The 17284-nt window shown below is 38.2% G+C and overlaps 1 protein-coding gene and 1 long non-coding RNA gene across 4 annotated transcripts in view; one reads left to right on the forward strand and one right to left on the reverse strand.

Annotated features, from left to right (window-relative positions):
- LOC145518863 (uncharacterized) overlaps window positions 1-3842 on the forward strand; it is a 29455-nt gene extending 25613 nt beyond the window's left edge. Inside the window, exon 2 of the long non-coding RNA XR_014063359.1 lies at window positions 2136-3842. This is a non-coding gene — a long non-coding RNA (uncharacterized LOC145518863). The remainder of the gene's footprint in view (window positions 1-2135) is intronic.
- Window positions 1-17284, reverse strand: part of CDH6 (cadherin 6) — a 137094-nt gene that overhangs the window by 83997 nt on the left and 35813 nt on the right. The window lies entirely within an intron of this gene.

Genomic DNA, 17284 nt, shown 5'->3' on the forward strand with positions numbered 1-17284 from the left:
GGTGCATATCAAAGGAATGATTTCAATGAGCCCAGACTCTTGTATCTATCTACCTATAAGTAGAAAACTGCTAAATTCATTAACTTGAGATAACTGGCTTTCTTTAATTGATAGCAATTTTTTGATGTTTCACTACCTGGTCTTTGTTGCAAAAACTTCTAATACAGTAAGCCCCCTACAACTTTCAAAGGTGCGAACATGCATTCCATCAACGTGAGGCCTAAGTGAAATTGCAGCTTGTCCTCAGTCTGCTACAGCTGAGGATCCGTCAGCTCTTCCTCCTCCAGTCAGTAACTCCTCCTGCCTGTTCGCTCAATGCCAGCCCCTGTATGCCAGCTGCTATACTCTCCTACTATACTTTCCAAGGTACTATACTGTAAGATTAAAAATGTCTCCTTTATTTTTTGTGGTTTTTTTTACGTATTATTTGTGTAGAAAGTATTATAAACCTATTACAGTACAATATATAACCAATTGTGTAAGTTAGGTACCTAGGCTAACTTTCTTGGACTTACAAACAAACTGGATTTAAAAATGCATTCTGAGAACAGAATTTGTTCATACATAGGGGATTTACTGTGGATCCTGGCTTCTCCCTTACCTCTTCTTCAGAGCAATCCCTCAGAGCTATCTGAAAGACTGTCTTCTGGGCAAATTATCCTCATAAAATTTTCAACTATTAGGTCGTGCAATTTTTTTTAGTCAATACCCAAGAACCTACGAACTACCACCCAACATCACACTTAATAGTAAAAAACTAAATGTTGTCATCATGCTGTGCTCAGTCACTCAGCTGTGCCCAGCTCCTTACAATTCCATGGACTGTAGCCTGCCATCCTCCTCTATCCATGGGATCCTCCTAGCAAGAACACTGGAGTGTGCCGCCACCTCCCACTCCAGGGGATCTTCCCAACCAAGGGAGCAAACCAGTGTCTCCTATATCTCCCGTATCGGCAGGCGGGTTCCTCACCACTAGGACCACTTGTTGTTGTAATTCAGTCCCTCAGTCGTGTCCGACTCTTTGCAACTCCATGGACTGCAGCACGCCAGGCTTCCCTGTCCTTCACCATCTCCTGGAGCTCATTCAGACTAATGTCCACTGAGTAAGTGATGCCATCCATCATCTCATCTTCTGTCATCCCCTTCTCCTCCTGCCTTCAATCTTTCCCAGCATCAGGGTCTTTTCAAATGAGTAGTTCTTCGCATCAGGTGGCCAAAGTATTGGAGCTTCAGCTTCAGCATCAGTCCTTCCAATGAATATTCAAGGTTGATTTCCTTTAGGATAGACTGGTTTGATCTCCTTGCAGTCCCAGGGACTCCCAAGAGTCTTCTCCAACACCACAGTTTGAAGGCATCAAATCTTCGGTGCTCAGCTTTCTTTCTAGTCCAGCTCTCACATCCATACATGACTATTGGAAAAACCATAGCTTTGACTAGATGGACCTGTGTTGGTTAAGTAATGTTTCTGCTTTTTAATACACTGTCTAAGTTTGTCACTGCTTTTCTTCTAAAGAGCAGCATCTTTTAATTTCATGACTGCAGCCACTGTCCACAATGATTTTGGAGCCCAAGAAAATAAAGTCTGTCACTGTTTCCATTGTTTCCGCATCCATTTGCCATGAAGTGATGGGACCAGATGCCATGATATTAGTTTTCTGAATGCTGAGTTTTAAGCCAGCTTTTTCACTCTCCTCTTTCACCTTCATCAAGAGGCTTCACTCTCTGCCATAAGGGTGATGTCATCTGCATCTGAGGTTATTGATATTTCTCCTGGCATTCTTGATACCATCATCCAGCCTGGCATTTCACATGATGTACTCTGCATATAAGTTAAATAAGCAGGGTGACAATATTCAGCCTTGACGAACTCCTTTCCTAATTCTGAAACAGTCCATTGTTCCATGTCCAGTTCTAACTATTGCTTCTTGACCTGCATACAGGTTTCTCAGGAGGCAGGTAAGGTGATCTGGTATTACCACCTCTTTAAGAATTTTCCACAGTTTATTGTGATCTACACAGTCAAAGGCTTTAATGTAGTCAATGAAGCAGATGTTTTTCTGGAATTCTCTTGCTTTTTCTATGATCCAAGGGATGTTGGCATTGATCTCTGGTTCCTCTGCCTTTTCTAAATCCAGCTTGTACATCTGGAAGTTCTCAGTTCACATACTGTTGAAACCTAGCTTCTTGACTGTGCGCGGCGCCTCGGAGACGGTGCCGTCGGGGCTGACCAGGGCCTCGCCGCCGTCGCGGTGCCTCTGATGCTGGTGATGAGGGTCGCTCCGCTTCATGGCCGACGCCTGAGGCACTTTCCCAGCGGCCGGGCTGAGAGCCGCGGCGGGCCCCGATCCCGGACCGGGGGCCGGGGGCCGCTCCGCCGCCGGAGCTGGAGCTTCAGGGTCCCCGCCACCCGCTGGGGGGGCCATGGCGCTCACGGCCGGCCGCTGTGCTCAGTCCCAGGTGCGGCTCCGCCTCGGAAGGGCTCAGGTCCTTCAGCTCCACCTCAGGCACCTTCGCGGCAGCAGCTGCTGACACGACCTGCACCGACATCACCGCCTCCACTCAGGATGGAGTTCTTAATGGAGCTGCCAGAGCTGCCGTTCTTGAGATATAAGGTGATGAAGTCACTTATTCAGCATCACATTTTCTGCTTCAAGAATGACCTAAGTGATCTGGCCAAGTGTCCCACCACGCTTTGTCTCTAAGTGACGGTCAAGATACCTCCGGTGTTGATGGTGGTGGAAATATTACCTCACTGCCTTCTGTGAACCACTGCATCTGGTCTGGCACACTGTGGTCGCTTCTACTTCTTTCCCACAAATTGAAGAAAAAAATGCACAAAATCAGCATTTCCTAAAGTGTGTTCCACAGGAATCTAGTTCCATGGGAGATTTATAGATGCTAAAGAGGAGAAAAAAACTCTTCGATCAAATAACATGGGTAAATTTGTATAAACAAAGGGGACAAGCGTTTTTCTTTACCACAGAAGATCTCAGCCTTTATCATGCTAATGTGTGTGGTGGAGCTCATGATAGAGACACAGAGAGCAGAATTTCACAGACTCAACAAAGTTCACGGACCCTCTTTTCCCCCAGATTGTCTTTGAGGACTGAGTGTTCATCAGCCCATACTTTGAGACCTGCTGGTTCAATTCATTTCCCCTTGTGCAGAAAATTTCATAAGTAATGAATGGAAGTGAATAACAAGAGAAACAGTGAAATCCTATTCATTTATCTAAAGATCATTTGAAGAATTGTCTGTGTAAACATTAAGTGCTTTTTTCCCCTGGACTAGAGAGAGGGAAGACTATTCCTTGATGAACTGAAGGCCAGTGAAACACAAATGCATGTTTCACCCAACGCCAGAGAGCAATGAATTCCTCTGGGACTCTTCTAATATATAATTGTCGTGCAAGTGAGTTTTAAAATGAATACTATGCTTTTGCCCTGTCGGATTTTCCACTTTTCATCACAGGCATCACCTTTAAACTGCCCAGGTGGATAAGAGAAGCAGTCCTTGCAAATCACACATTTTGGTTCTAATCAAGGCAGACTCTAAATTCACCTGCTTCTAAAGTTGGGTTTATTAACCGTTCATTTATAAATGTTTGTTTCCATACACTTCCAGGAATTCTCCTTTTTACCATTTCACACCTTTATGTCAATGATTTCTAATGGGCTAAATTTTATTTTTTTTAATTCATAACATAAATTGAGAAATAATCTCCCACTGAAACAGTATGGATTAGAAATATGGATTTGGTAATCAGCTAAAGTATGTGAGCAATAAGTAAATCAATTCTCATTATTCATCAAATAAATAAGTCTGAACTTGGAGGCAGAAAACCAAGCTTCTGTTTCTTCTGTGTTTCTAATAAGTTCTGTGGCCGTTGGCAAGTTTCTTTACTTCTTTTAGGCCTCAGTTTCTTCAACTGTAAAATGAAAGGGCTGGAGATGATATCCTCTAGGGACCTCTGAAGCTATAAAATTCTCTGATTCTTATACTGTTATTTTTCCTAAATTTCCACATTTAGTAGATTTCAATATGTATCTGTCATTGGGATGCCCTGCAGAGGAATAGTTATGATTTCTAGAGCCACACATCCATGATACACTGAAATAGATGACCTAACTGGCAATATCATACCTGTTATAAAGGATGAATAAATCGTCATTGTTCCTTTAGTCATCAGTCAAATTTGTGCTTGGATGTTTGGCTACTTAAGCATGTATTCTTTCCCTTAAATGTATATAGAGAGATAAACATATGACTCCAAATTCAGATTAACATTTAACTGCTAAATATTCTAAAACATGATTAAGTACAAAATTAGGAAAAAGTTAATATAGCATAGAGAAGAGGCAATAATTTCTAGAGTTGTGCTATCCAATACAGATGCTCAGCATTTGAGATGTTGCTAGTCTGAATTGAAATTTCAGTAAAGGTTTTGAAAACTTGGTTCAAAAAAAAAAAAGAGTAAAATATATTATCAGCAATTTTTAATATATTGATTTCTTGTTAAAAATAATAATATATTCCAGCTGAGCTATTTCAAATCCTAAAAGATGATGCTGTTAAAGTGCTGCACTCAATATGTCAGCAAAATTGGAAAACTCAGCAATGGCCACAGGACTGGAAAAGGTCAGTTTTCATTCCAATCCCAAAGAAGGGCAATGCCAAAGAATATTCAAACTACCGTACAATTACACTTATTTCACATGCTAGTAACGTTATGCCTAAAATCATTCAGCAGTGTGTGAACTGAGAAATTCCATGTGTACAAGCTGGGTTTAGAAAAGGCAGAGGAACCAGAGATTAAACTGCCAACATTCACTGGATCATAGAGAAAGCAAGGGAATTCCAGAAAAACTTCTGCTTCATTGACTATGCTAAAGCTTCTGTCTGTGTGGATCACAACAAACTGTGGAAAATTCTTAAAGAGATGGGAATACCAGACCACCTTACCTGTCTCCTGAGAAACCTGTATATGCATCAAAAAGCAACATTTAGAGCTAAACTGGTTCCAAATTGGGAAAGGAGTATGTCAAGGCTATATATAGTCACCCTGCTTGTTTAACTTACACGCAGTGTACCTTACATGAAATGCCAGACTGAATGAATCATAAGCTGGAATTAAGATTTCTGGGAGAAATATCAGCAGCCTCAGATATGCAGATGATACCATCTAATGGCAGAAAGTGAAGAGGAACTAAAGAGCCTCTTGATGAGAATGAAAGAGGAGGGTGAAAAAGCTGGCTTAAACTCAACATTCAAAAAACGAAGATCATGGCTTCTGGGCCCATCAATTCATGGCAAATAAAAAGGGAAAAAGTGAAAGCAGTGACAGCTTTTATTTTCTTGGGCTCCCAAATTACTGAGGACAATGACTGTAGCCATGAAATTAAAAGATGCTTGCTCCTTGGAAGGAAAGCTATGACAAACCTAGACAGCATATTAAAAAGCAGAGACATCACTTTGCCAACGAAGGTGCATATATTCTAAGCTATGATTTTTTCAGTAGTCATGTACTGATATGAGAGTTGGACCATAAAGAAGGCTGAGCACCGAAGAATTGATGTTTTCAAACTGGTGCTGGAGAAGACTCTTGGACAAGGAGTCCCTTGGACAGCAAGGAGATCAAACCAGTTAATCCTAAAGGAAATCACCCCTGAATATTCACTGGAAGGACTTATGCTGAAGGTGAAGCATACTTTGGCCACCTGATGCAAAGAGCTGACTCATTGGAAAAGACCCTGATGTGGGGAACAATTGAAGGCAAAAGGAGAAGAGTACAGCAGAGAATGAGATGTTTAGATAGCATCACAGACTCGATGGACATGAATCTGTGCAAACTCTGGGAGACAGTGAAGGAAGGGGAGCCTGGTGTGCTGCAGCCCATGGGGTCACAAAGAGTCAGACATGATTTAGTGATTGAACAACGGCAACAATACTTTTTTTAGGTGTGTCTCTTTTTAAAATCCCTATCTTTATTTTTTAATTGAAATATAATTGCTTTACAATATTGTCTTAATTTCTGTTGTACAATGAAGTGAATCAACTACATGTATACATACCTCCCCTCCCTCTAGGAATTTCCCTCCTACCCCACACCTACCCCACCCATCTAGATCATTTTGGATATATTAGGTTACATAAAATGTATTGTTAAAATTAATTTTGTTTCTCTTGACTTTTTACAGTATAGCTATTAGAAAATCTAAAATTACATGTTTGGCTCTTTTTATATTTCTAGTGGACAGCACCACTGTTCTAATGGATTCTGTTATGTTAATGAACACTTTAGATATCAACACTAAATTCTATTTTATCCCCATAGGAAGATTAATCAATGTAAGTAACTTCAACATTTTAAGAAGGCTCTGTTCTAAATTTTTATGTTGCTTCTCTCTCCATTTTTCTGACATCAAAACAATATAATGGTTTATTTTCCTTTAAAGCTTAAATATTATGTATAAGCCATGAAAATAGAATAAAATACTATTGAAATAATGTTAATTAAACAAAATGAAAGAATAAACCCTTCTTGTTTGTTCCAATTATTCATACTTGAGTTAATTCTGCTCAGTGTTAGTTGCTCAGTTGTGTTCACATCTTTGCAACCTCATGGACTGTGTAGCTCGCCAGGCTCCTCTGTCCATGGCATTCTCCAGGCGAGAATACCAGAGTAGGTCACCATTCCTTTCTCCAAGGATCTTCTTAACCCAGGAATCAAACTTGGGTCTCCTGCATTGCAGGCAGATTAGTTACCATCTGAGCCACCAGGGAAGCCTCACCAAAGGAGAAATATAAGGAGATGGAACCTTCAAGTGGCCCTTCAGAAGACTTTGGCCCATTTAGATTTGAATCTTTCCTGTTTATTAACACTTCAAACTTAGGGTTTTCTCTCTCTTTAAGACATGTGATTCTTTCATGCGTTCTTACTTATTGCCAGGATTACAGTAATTGTTTTGCCCAGCAACAGTGAAAACAAAAGGGAAAGAGGAAGAATCGAGAAGAACTTCCTCCTATCCTCTTTCAAGGGGACAAGTGAACCAAGAAAGATTGTTTTGGGGTTGGAGGAAATTAGAACAGCTTTGGGGTGGGAGGGTGTGGGGATAGAGAGGGAGTGAAGGCCATTTCTATGCACGGTCTTTCTTTGAAGTGCTTGGCAATGGTACCTTTCTGTTCTCAGCCTGAGATATTTCTATGATAGAAATATAATTTTCCTATATGATTGTCTTTTAGAATATTTAAAATGTACAATAAAACCAACTACCTTAAAGCCAGCGGTCACTATCTGATGGCTATATCTTAGACTGAGGAGTCCTTAAATGTTAAGTTTAGGATAATTTAAAGCATCTCCAATGACCAACAACTGAATCAATCTTGCCTCCATAAAAAAATCAATCTCTTACTTATTTAAAAAAATAAAGATTTAGGTGGTCCTAATTTCAGAGTATACATTGGTTTCAAGTTTTCACTGAAGGGAAGAGCCAGAAAGAAAGAAAGAAAGGAATATTTATGGAATTTTAACTCTTGCAACAGTCCTGTGGGGCAGACTTTATCATCTCCATTGACTGATGAGGAAAGTGATACGTGGGTTTCCAAGAAGTTGCATCAGCCGCTCACATTTGCATGGTGAGCAATACAAGGTTAGAAATGGATTCAGTATCTTGTGACTTAAAAGCCCATTTAACCTTGCTGCTCCTCCTGCTTTGTTTCCCAGAGAAAATGTGAGAGGAATAACACTGTGGAAGAGAAGAATTGCGGGTCTGAAACATGTTTCACACCCAAAGAAATAGTGGGAAAAAAAAGGTCAAATCCATTCTTTTACCTCTGTCTCAGGAATGAAAAAGTCAATTTTTAATTATATGGGTAAGGTTGACCGGGGGCTAACCTATCAAAAATGCTGAGTTCAGGGTTAGAGATTAAATATGGAGAGAGGCTCAATTTATTACTATTTGGGAGGAATAAACATCCGTACATAAAAAAGAGACTGGTATCTCTTTGCCTCCAGCCTGCCCTTGACCGTGAGGTGAACAGTGTAAAGTATGATCTTTTGGGGGCAATAAATGAACAGCTAGTGGACAGCATGGCCCGTAGTGTATGCTATATATTCTGGGATGCTGATCAAATGTGAAGATCATGTGGGTATCACCATCTGCTGACACCTCTATCCTTCTGAGGCACAGATCTGCTCAGGTAATATAACATCCTTAGACGCCTACAAAGGGCTAGTTTTCTTTGTCTTATGATAACACAGACCCTAAATCCCAAGTCTGACTTATTCTTTATCAAATGACGGTCTGTGATTGATAACCATTTATTAAACATATTCCTCTGCTTACCCACCTTGTTCAGCTGCCTAAAATCTGCTCTGGAACAGGCAAGCTTTAAATAAACAAACTGGGTTCATTCATTCTTAAACATACTATCTTGCCAAACAGCTATTTTTCTGCATGTTTAAAAATATAAGATGGCTAAGTGGCAATGTAGTCTTAAATATACAAATCTATGTGGATTTTTTTGCAAAATGAGATAAATTTTGCTCTTTACCATCTTATCAGCATGATTCCACAGTACTCCCCAAGCATCAGAAATCACATTGAATAAGGCACTAACTGTGATGAGACACAGCTAGGGGAAAGAAGGGTGCATTGGGACCCTCCTCTCCATTCAGATGTTGGGCAAAAATATCGACATGAAATCCCAGCATGAGGGGCCAGATTTTCGAGTTCTGCTGATCAGAACAGGTTCACAGCTAGTACACTCAAGTTCAGATAGAGGACAACATGACACCAGGAACTGGGCGAGGGGAGGGAGAGGGAATCCCTTCCTAAAGAACCTTCTGCTTTATTTGCCCAAGTGTTTCAGTAAACTAAAAGCAGCAAAGCTAGCCAGAGAAGCTGGAGGGGATTTAATGGTTTGTGGTGGGGCATAGCATGTGGCCACGAACCCTATCAGAGTTATCATGTGGCCAAGCTGGGGAAGGATTGTGTATCTCTGAGAACCAAGTAGATCATATGGAAATTTGCCTCTTTCCCCCCATGCTTCCCGTCACCTTCATTCATACTGTGTTCACATCACTTCTTAATTAGGGGAGTATATTATGATACTTCAATGGGTCATTACAAACTATAACCGAAATAAAGTTGAGTGATTTGTTTCTACAAAAGACACCTTGATTGAGGTGATTACTAGTAAACTATAAAGTACAATGAGGATAATTGGTATGAGTGCTATCATTATTTAGTGATGTCTTCAAATTTTCCCACTAATTTTCCTGTGATTAAAGAAAATTACTTGCATTTAGCCAGTTGAGTATAGAAAAGAAAAATGGTTTGTCAAAGTATAAAATTGCTATTTATACTTAAACTATTACTAAAATTTATACTTCATAATAAACTGTTACATATTTTTAGATATCTGCTTCTTATTAAAACAGCTGAAAAATGTTTTCCATAGTTCAAAACATAAATATTCAAAAAGAATACATTTTTAGCAATTGAAAGCAAGAAACAGTGCAAATATCAATTCTGTTAGTACAACAAGAGGCACAAAGTAATACAAAGTTCCCAATGTCCAGTTTCCTTTTCCTGATCAAAGAATAACAAAAACAGTAAAACAAGTATTTTATAATAAATTGAAATTGCATAATTTTCTTAGTTAATATCCTAAAATGTGATTGAAGTATAGTTTCTTACATGTGTTACAGTATATTCAGTTCTTGGCCCTTAATTTTGAATTAAAAAAGAAAACGTTTGGAAATGAGATTGTTTTTCATTTGTTCCTTGAATACAAGACAGTATTTATTTGGTTTTCATTGCTATAAATGAATTACTCATTTAAGGCTTGTTTCTCTGAAATGAAGGGTTTATGCAATCAATCATGCATAAAATTTGTTATTTTCCCCCACTTAGTCCAGTAGCTGCTCACAAAGAAATTGTATGAGTTGTTAGTTTTCACTGTCATTACTGCAAACTGGAGACAGAAGAGTAAGGGAGAAACATAGAAATCAGATAAGAGGAAAATTCTAAATGTACCAGAACGGGAGATAGCAATAAAACTGTCGACTTCGAAATGAAATCACAGGACAATATTTCCTTACAAATATATGGACGTAGAGGAGCCACCCGAATCACAGAATTATCCTTTTGTTGTTGTTGCTGGCTCTGATATATTGCTTTGACTGAAAAAGTGGGAATTTTCTAACTTTGGGCTTGAAACAATGGCATACACAGTTAAAAAAAAAGATGAAGGAATAGAGTATTATAAAAAACATCTTTAAACCTTCTGAAAGAGATTAACAAGGAGCAATCTCTTGGACTGACCAGGTGGTTGGAACATTTTCTTCCACTCTGATCTCCTCAACTGGCTTCTGATACTTAGCGGCTCCCTCAAGTATTTCAAAGTCTAAACCTATGGAAGCAAGCAAGCAATCAATCAGTAGGTCATTGACTTCAGTGTAGCAAGTCCCCTCATCCCCCAGTGATATTGAGAATGGGCCTTGGTATTGCACACCTGTGGGTAATATAGTGCTTGGGTACAGGATGCTTTGGCTGACTTAGAACAAGATGATTTTTATGTAGCTGCAAAACCACAAGGAGCATATATAACTGTATGTATAGTTATAAATATACATAAAGACTATATATACACACACACATATATATATATATACACGTCTCTAACGACTCAGACGGTAAAGAATCTGCCTGCAATGCAGGAGATCTGGGTTCAATCCCTGGGTTGAGAAGATCCCTTGGAGAAGGGAACGGCAACCTACTCCAGTATTCTTGCCTGGAGAATTCCATGGACAGAGGAGCCTGGTGAGCTACAGTCTGTGGAGTTGCAAAGAGTTGGACACAACTGAGCAAAACTTTTACTTTCACTTTTCATATACATGTATATGTGCAAATCTATATACACATGTATGTATATTTGTGTGCATGTATGTAGATATATATACACACACATATATACATATAGACTTGTTTACAAACGTTAATTTGGGTTAAATGTAATGTATTTGTGGGCTTCCCTGGTAATTTGGGTTGATCATTTTTATAATATTAGAAGCCTAAGTAAAAAGGTCTGGGCTTAGAAAATAAGACACTTTTATAAACTATAAAGAAATACATGGACAAGGGTGGGGGAGGGTGTCACAGAATAAGTGAAACAAAGAGTGGGAAGGAATGAATGCTGATACTCAGTGATTTACAGTGAAATCCTCGAGTTAATAAGGAACCCAGTGGTGGACTGGAGATATTATTTCCCCTTCTACCTTCTTTCTCTTCTAGCTATATTGTATTCTGTATGGCAGATATTAGGAAAATAGCATCTTAACTGTTAGTAAAAACAAATCAACCCTGAATATTCATTGGAAGGACTGATGCTAAAGTTGAAGTTCCAATACTTTGGGCACCTGATGTGAAGAGCTGACTCACTGGAAAAGACCTTGATGCTGGGAAACATTGAAGGCAAAAGAAGGGGGTGGCAGAGGATGAGTTGGTTACATAGCATCACTGAGTTAATGGACATGAATTTGAGTAAACTTCGGGAGACAGTGGAGGCTAGAGGAGCCTAGCATGCTGCAGTCCATGGGGTGGCAAAGAGTCGGACATGACTAAGGGACTGAAAAACAATAACAATGACAAGTTTCCTTTGGTGTTATTACTCTGGATACTTTCCCATTCTCAATCTGAGATAGTTTTGCTAAATTTAAAGATATGACTTAATTGTCACACATACCTACACTCAATATATGTGACAAGACTCTGAAGTCACAACATAATCCATTAAAAATACAGAAAAAATTTTTAAAAGTTTTATCTCTGTATATAGAAATTTACAAATTTACCTATTTTCTTTTCTGGTATTATTTTAGCATAATCTTTTCATGTTTTTAAAAACCTAATGCATTGTAAGATTTTGTTACAACTAGGACAAGAGTAACATATTAATCAAGAATAAAAATATACCCTTAAATACATTTGTTATTAGGCTGGAAGTTTATAAATTTATAGATCTTAAAATATGATATTATATCAAATATTAAGATACACTATAAACAGAATAATAACATTATGAAAAGAGAAATTTTGAGATATTGATTATCATTATAATGTTCTATTTGCTTAAAAGCCATCAGGATGGAAATTAATAATTCAGCCATTCATTGAAAATTACTTTTGTGTTCCTAATACGTCCCAGACATAAAGTCCTGCCTTATGGAGTTTGCATTCTGGTGGAGTAGATGGACTGTGAACAAGTGAATGGATAGGTAAGTAATATATTTTTGGATCACTGATGAGGACTATGTAGACAAATGGACAGTGTAAAGGGATACTGAGTTATGGAATGAGGAGCAGCTATTTTGTGAGGTCAAGGAAGACTTCTCTGTGAAGAAACTGGAATGATGAAGAGCCAGTCATGGGAAGAAATGATGAAATTTCTAGCAAAGGAAACAGCAAGTGCTGTGGCCATGGAGGGATCATATTTTCCAAGGTCTTAATAGAGCAAGGTAAGAGTAACTGAAGTAGGAGGTGAGATGACAAGAGACTGATGTTAGTAACATTAAGTAATAATAAAGAAATAGAATAAGCAAAGTTTGGTAATTTAAATGTTTATAACATATTTCTTTCCTCATAGCTTTTATACTTTAAAAGATTATTTTTTTTGATATAAAATATGCTCCTTATAATATACACTCTCTCTACGTATGAATCTCTGTGTGTGCATGTGTATATATGTGCACATGTGTTTGTATGTGTATATATATGTGTGGATATGTATGGATGCATAAATGTATATGCACATATGTGTATATAGTGTATACATGTGAATGTATGTGTGTATTCACACTACATGTTAAAACCATGGCACAGTGGAGTTCGGATTGGGACTTAGTATGAATACTGACTCATGTCCCAGCCCTGACTTTTGAAAGGTTATTTAAGCCCTGCATGCCTCAGTTTCCTCATCTGTACAATGGGAATTAGTACAGTACCTACTTTGCATGGATGGTATGAGGATTAAATGAATTTATATATATGTGTGCACATATAGATATATATCTTAGAACAGTGGCTGGCATACAGTATATGTAGCAAAAAGTCTTAGTGTTATGCAACTGTCATTTTTATAATTTTCTTAACAAGCAGCATTTTATCCAAGTGATTAGAATATGTTATAATTTTAAATTTCAATTTACACTCCCATAAGCAAAACCAATAATCAAAAAGCTTGACAATATTTTTTCACTGGCTACTCATATTCATTTACTTGGAAAACCAATTTGAACTCTCATTTATTTTTGTAATATTTCAAGCTTAAAGACTACCCTTCTGCTTCTCAATTGGGAAGATTAAATGGTTCTGTCCCGGAGAGAGTGTTAGTGAAAGTGCTGGTCCCTCAGTTGTGTCTGTTTGCGACCCCATGGACTATAGCCCACCTGGAGAGAAGGTGCAGCCAAAAATGTTTTCTAGGGGTTAAGGGTGTATTAAACATGTGTCCACTTGAGGGAGCTCCAAGATTTCTCCAAAACCCTGTACTTCTAAGCCTTGTCAACCCTGGGACTGGGTGCCACAACACTGGGCTTGGGTTTCATACTTTGTGGAAAGAAAACTTTAAAGGTCCAGAGTTAAAGTTTGGAAAAGAAGAGTATTGGGTGGTAAAACTGATAATTATTTTACTGTTTTCCAGTTATGTATTTAATTGAGGGGAACAGAAACACTTTTTGGAGAACTTCAAACAGCTTAGCTGGAAGCACAGGAATTAGCATAAAGTGAAATATTTATGGGGGCTTAATACTGTTTAAGACTCATTTTTTCCTTGCCTTAAGACAAGAAGTCAAATTAACCTTTTCTAATTAAAGAGTTGGATACAAAGTAGTGTGAGACCAGAAGCAGGAGCTAAATGGGAATGTCTTGAAGTGTGAAAAAGTCATTTGACATAAGGGTCAAGAATGAAAGATACAAAAGAATCCCCATAGAACAAGAGAAACAAATCAGGGTGATTTAAAAATGAATATAATTATGATAGGCTTACTATCATTCCTTCCTAAATGAGTATCTTTCCTCTTAGGGCAGAGTTCTAAAACTGGACATGATAATACCCTTCTGTCTGTCTCTGTTAGTGGTTCAGCTACAAAGGAAGTACAAATGCAATATCCCAAGTGAACTGGGATCACTTCATATGTTCACTAAATATGATTCATGGGAATTCTGGCTCAGAGAACAGCAATCCATTAAGGATATCAGAAAAGAAAGTCCCAAATCCTAGGGGCTCCAGGCCACTCTTCTCCTTTTGTCTAAACCACTACCTGGAGACACAATGATTTGCTTAAGATATCAATTTTATACACATATTTTAATTCTTACTGCATCATGAATGAACTGTTGAAAAGAGTCTGAAGAGTCTATAAATCACTATTGGCTGAGTCATCTAAATATGAAAATCAGGCAATACATTTGCCACCCAGAATAGGAAAATATTGCATTAGAATATATTTCCAACACAAGAAAACCATAATTAAAATATAATCATACAATTAGAAGTGAATTAAAAAGAGCACATAAGGTTTCCAGCATAGTCTTTTTATACTTAGATCTTAAATTTTAAAGAGTTTGTTTTAACCCAGCTTTAAGCATTTTGCACAAAGATTCATGTCAATCTTTTCATTCACACTTCATGAACTCTCCTACCATTGTTTCTTTATTAATTAACATACAATATTTTTACTTGGGTGGTAGACAGTATTGCTAAGCTACTATTGTATGCATCTCAAATTTCCCTTAAGCCTCATCTTGATTTTGACTAAACTGAATGGATTTTTTGTGCTACTTGAGAACAGAATCAGGATTATCCTGCAGGTGGTTTTTTAAATCATTTTTGTTTTGTTTTGGTCATTTCTGTTTTTCATGTGGCATTTGTTTCTTTTTGCTTTGGCTGTAAGTTTCTTCTTTCATTTTTCATTAGTACATCACCTCATGGTCTGAAATACCTTCTGTTGCTTTCTTAAATGTTAAACAAGACAATATGCCTATTGAAGAAGCCTAATGCATTTGTATTCTCTCTTAAAAAATAAATTGGAAGCATATTTTAAGAGTGCTCAACATAAGCAGTTTAATATATAATCAGAGAGGCTGTTTCTCTAGCAACTGGAAATAAGCCAGACTTTTTGGAGATTGTCGCTGTCTGTGATGGCTACATAGACAGGCCTGTGCACAGAGTGTTAACACAGCATCCATCATCCCTCAGTGATTCTCTATGTCTTTTAGGAGAAGTTATCAACTCGACAGAGAGGGCTTTCTTCATGTGTATATTGAGTTAAGCTTTTGATTTGCCATGGTAGACCCTGAATATTACCCTGAATGAGTACTTGGGGGAATACACAGGCCCTAGGCTTCTCAACTCTTGCCTGGAAAATCCCATGGACGGAGGAGCCTGGTAGGCTGTAGTCCATGGGGTCGCTAAGAGTCAGACATGACTGAGCAACTTCACTTTCACTTTTCCTGTTCATGCACTGGAGAAGGAAATGGCAACCCACTCCAGTATTCTTGCCTGGAGAATCCCAGGGATGGCGGAGCCTGGTGGGCTGCTGTCTATGGGGTTGCACAGAGTCGGACACGACTGAAGTGACTTAGCAGCAGCAGGCTTCTCAACTACTGCTTCTAAATTGGGACTTTAGGGCTTTCCGTGCAAAAGAGAAAGTGAATTCTCTCCAACTGGGGTATTCTGCAATGCATGGGATCATTGTTATCTTTACTCTGCTGTGGAGACAAGCCACAGTAGCAGCAGAGATAGCATCAGCCAATTAAACTCCAATATGGTGTTCAAAGGATATGGAAGACAGATTTAATTATGAAACAGATGACACTACTCAATCCTAATTGTCATACCAGGATCAAGTTGAGGGGCTGTTAATCACCAGCCAGGAGACTGGATAGCAAAGCACCTGACGTCACCAAAGACAAGAAGCATCAGACCATAATTACATTGCACCTTAATAATCCCAATTAGGAATAACAACAACAGAAACAAATAGAAATTTCTTTTTATGTTGTGTAACATTAAGAACTGGGAAATTTTTATTTAGTTACTATGATTGTAGGCAATTAGATTTCTCTTTCTCATAGTTAGTACTTTCACTAAGAAACCCTTAGGTGGAAGTCTGGAGTTTCTTTAGTTCTCACAAGTATTTTCAGAGTTACAATTCTTTTTACACAAAAATTAACCACATTTATTGGTTTAGCCAACAATATCAGGGGAACCAGAGACCTATAAAAGCTTTCAAATTGGCATCAGCCATATAGTCATAAGAGCCAAGCTGCCTTAACAACTTGTTTCAAATGCCTAACAGCTCCAGAGAGAAAATATTTTCCTGAGCCCACAGTTCCTCATCTGTTTTGTTTTTCTGCAAACTTCACAAAGATGATGGACAATATGCCTCTTCTCATATATACCAATCTATTTTGGCCAAACATTTAATTTCTAATCAGTATGGTGACCAGAAGTGGAGAACAAGAGGCTTGTAATATAGAATAGAAAAACACAGGAGTTGGAGTCAAACACTTTGTTTGCAGTCTTTGTTCTGTCCCTTCTTTCTTTATCACTAAGTTCCTTAACCTTCTTCTTTAGACTCAAAATTTGGCAATTGGATGGAAAAGTAGATTAAGAAATATAACATGGTTATGACAGTTGGTCACTTTGGAAATGCCATACAACTCTATTCAGCATTACATGAGCTTGGACTAAACATTAGAATGGGAAAAGAATTAACCTTAATCGAACACCTATTAAGGGTCTGTTGTAATGCTAGGTAACTTTGCATTTTTATGCTCTATACGAGGTTTGATTTTCTCCATGTTTCAGGTGAGGAAACACTCATGGAGAGGTTAAATGATATGTCTAAGATCATATTGTTATTGGTAAAGTTGGGGTAGGAATCTAGATATGCTTAGGCCTGGAATCACACTTTTTTTCCATTTCTCCAATTTTGGAATTAAGGTGAATGCAGTTTCCTTCTTCATCTGATTCAACTCCCAAGTCCTACACAGATGTGTGGTTAGCAGAATACTGGTCCCCTAAATATGCCCATGTTCCAATCCCCAGAACCAGAGAATATGTTCGCTTACATGGCAAAGGCACTCTGCAGATGTGATTAAGTTCAAAATCTTGAGATAGGGAGATTAGCCTGGATTATCTGAGTGGGTCCAGTGTAATTATAGGGGATTATAAGAGGGACGCAGGAGAATTAAAAAAAGAGATGTGATTATGGGGCACA

Source organism: Giraffa tippelskirchi, chromosome 8, assembly GCF_054371585.1.
Source record: "Giraffa tippelskirchi isolate mGirTip1 chromosome 8, T2T-mGirTip1v1.2.pri, whole genome shotgun sequence".
In the NCBI taxonomy this organism is placed as follows: domain Eukaryota; kingdom Metazoa; phylum Chordata; class Mammalia; order Artiodactyla; family Giraffidae; genus Giraffa; species Giraffa tippelskirchi.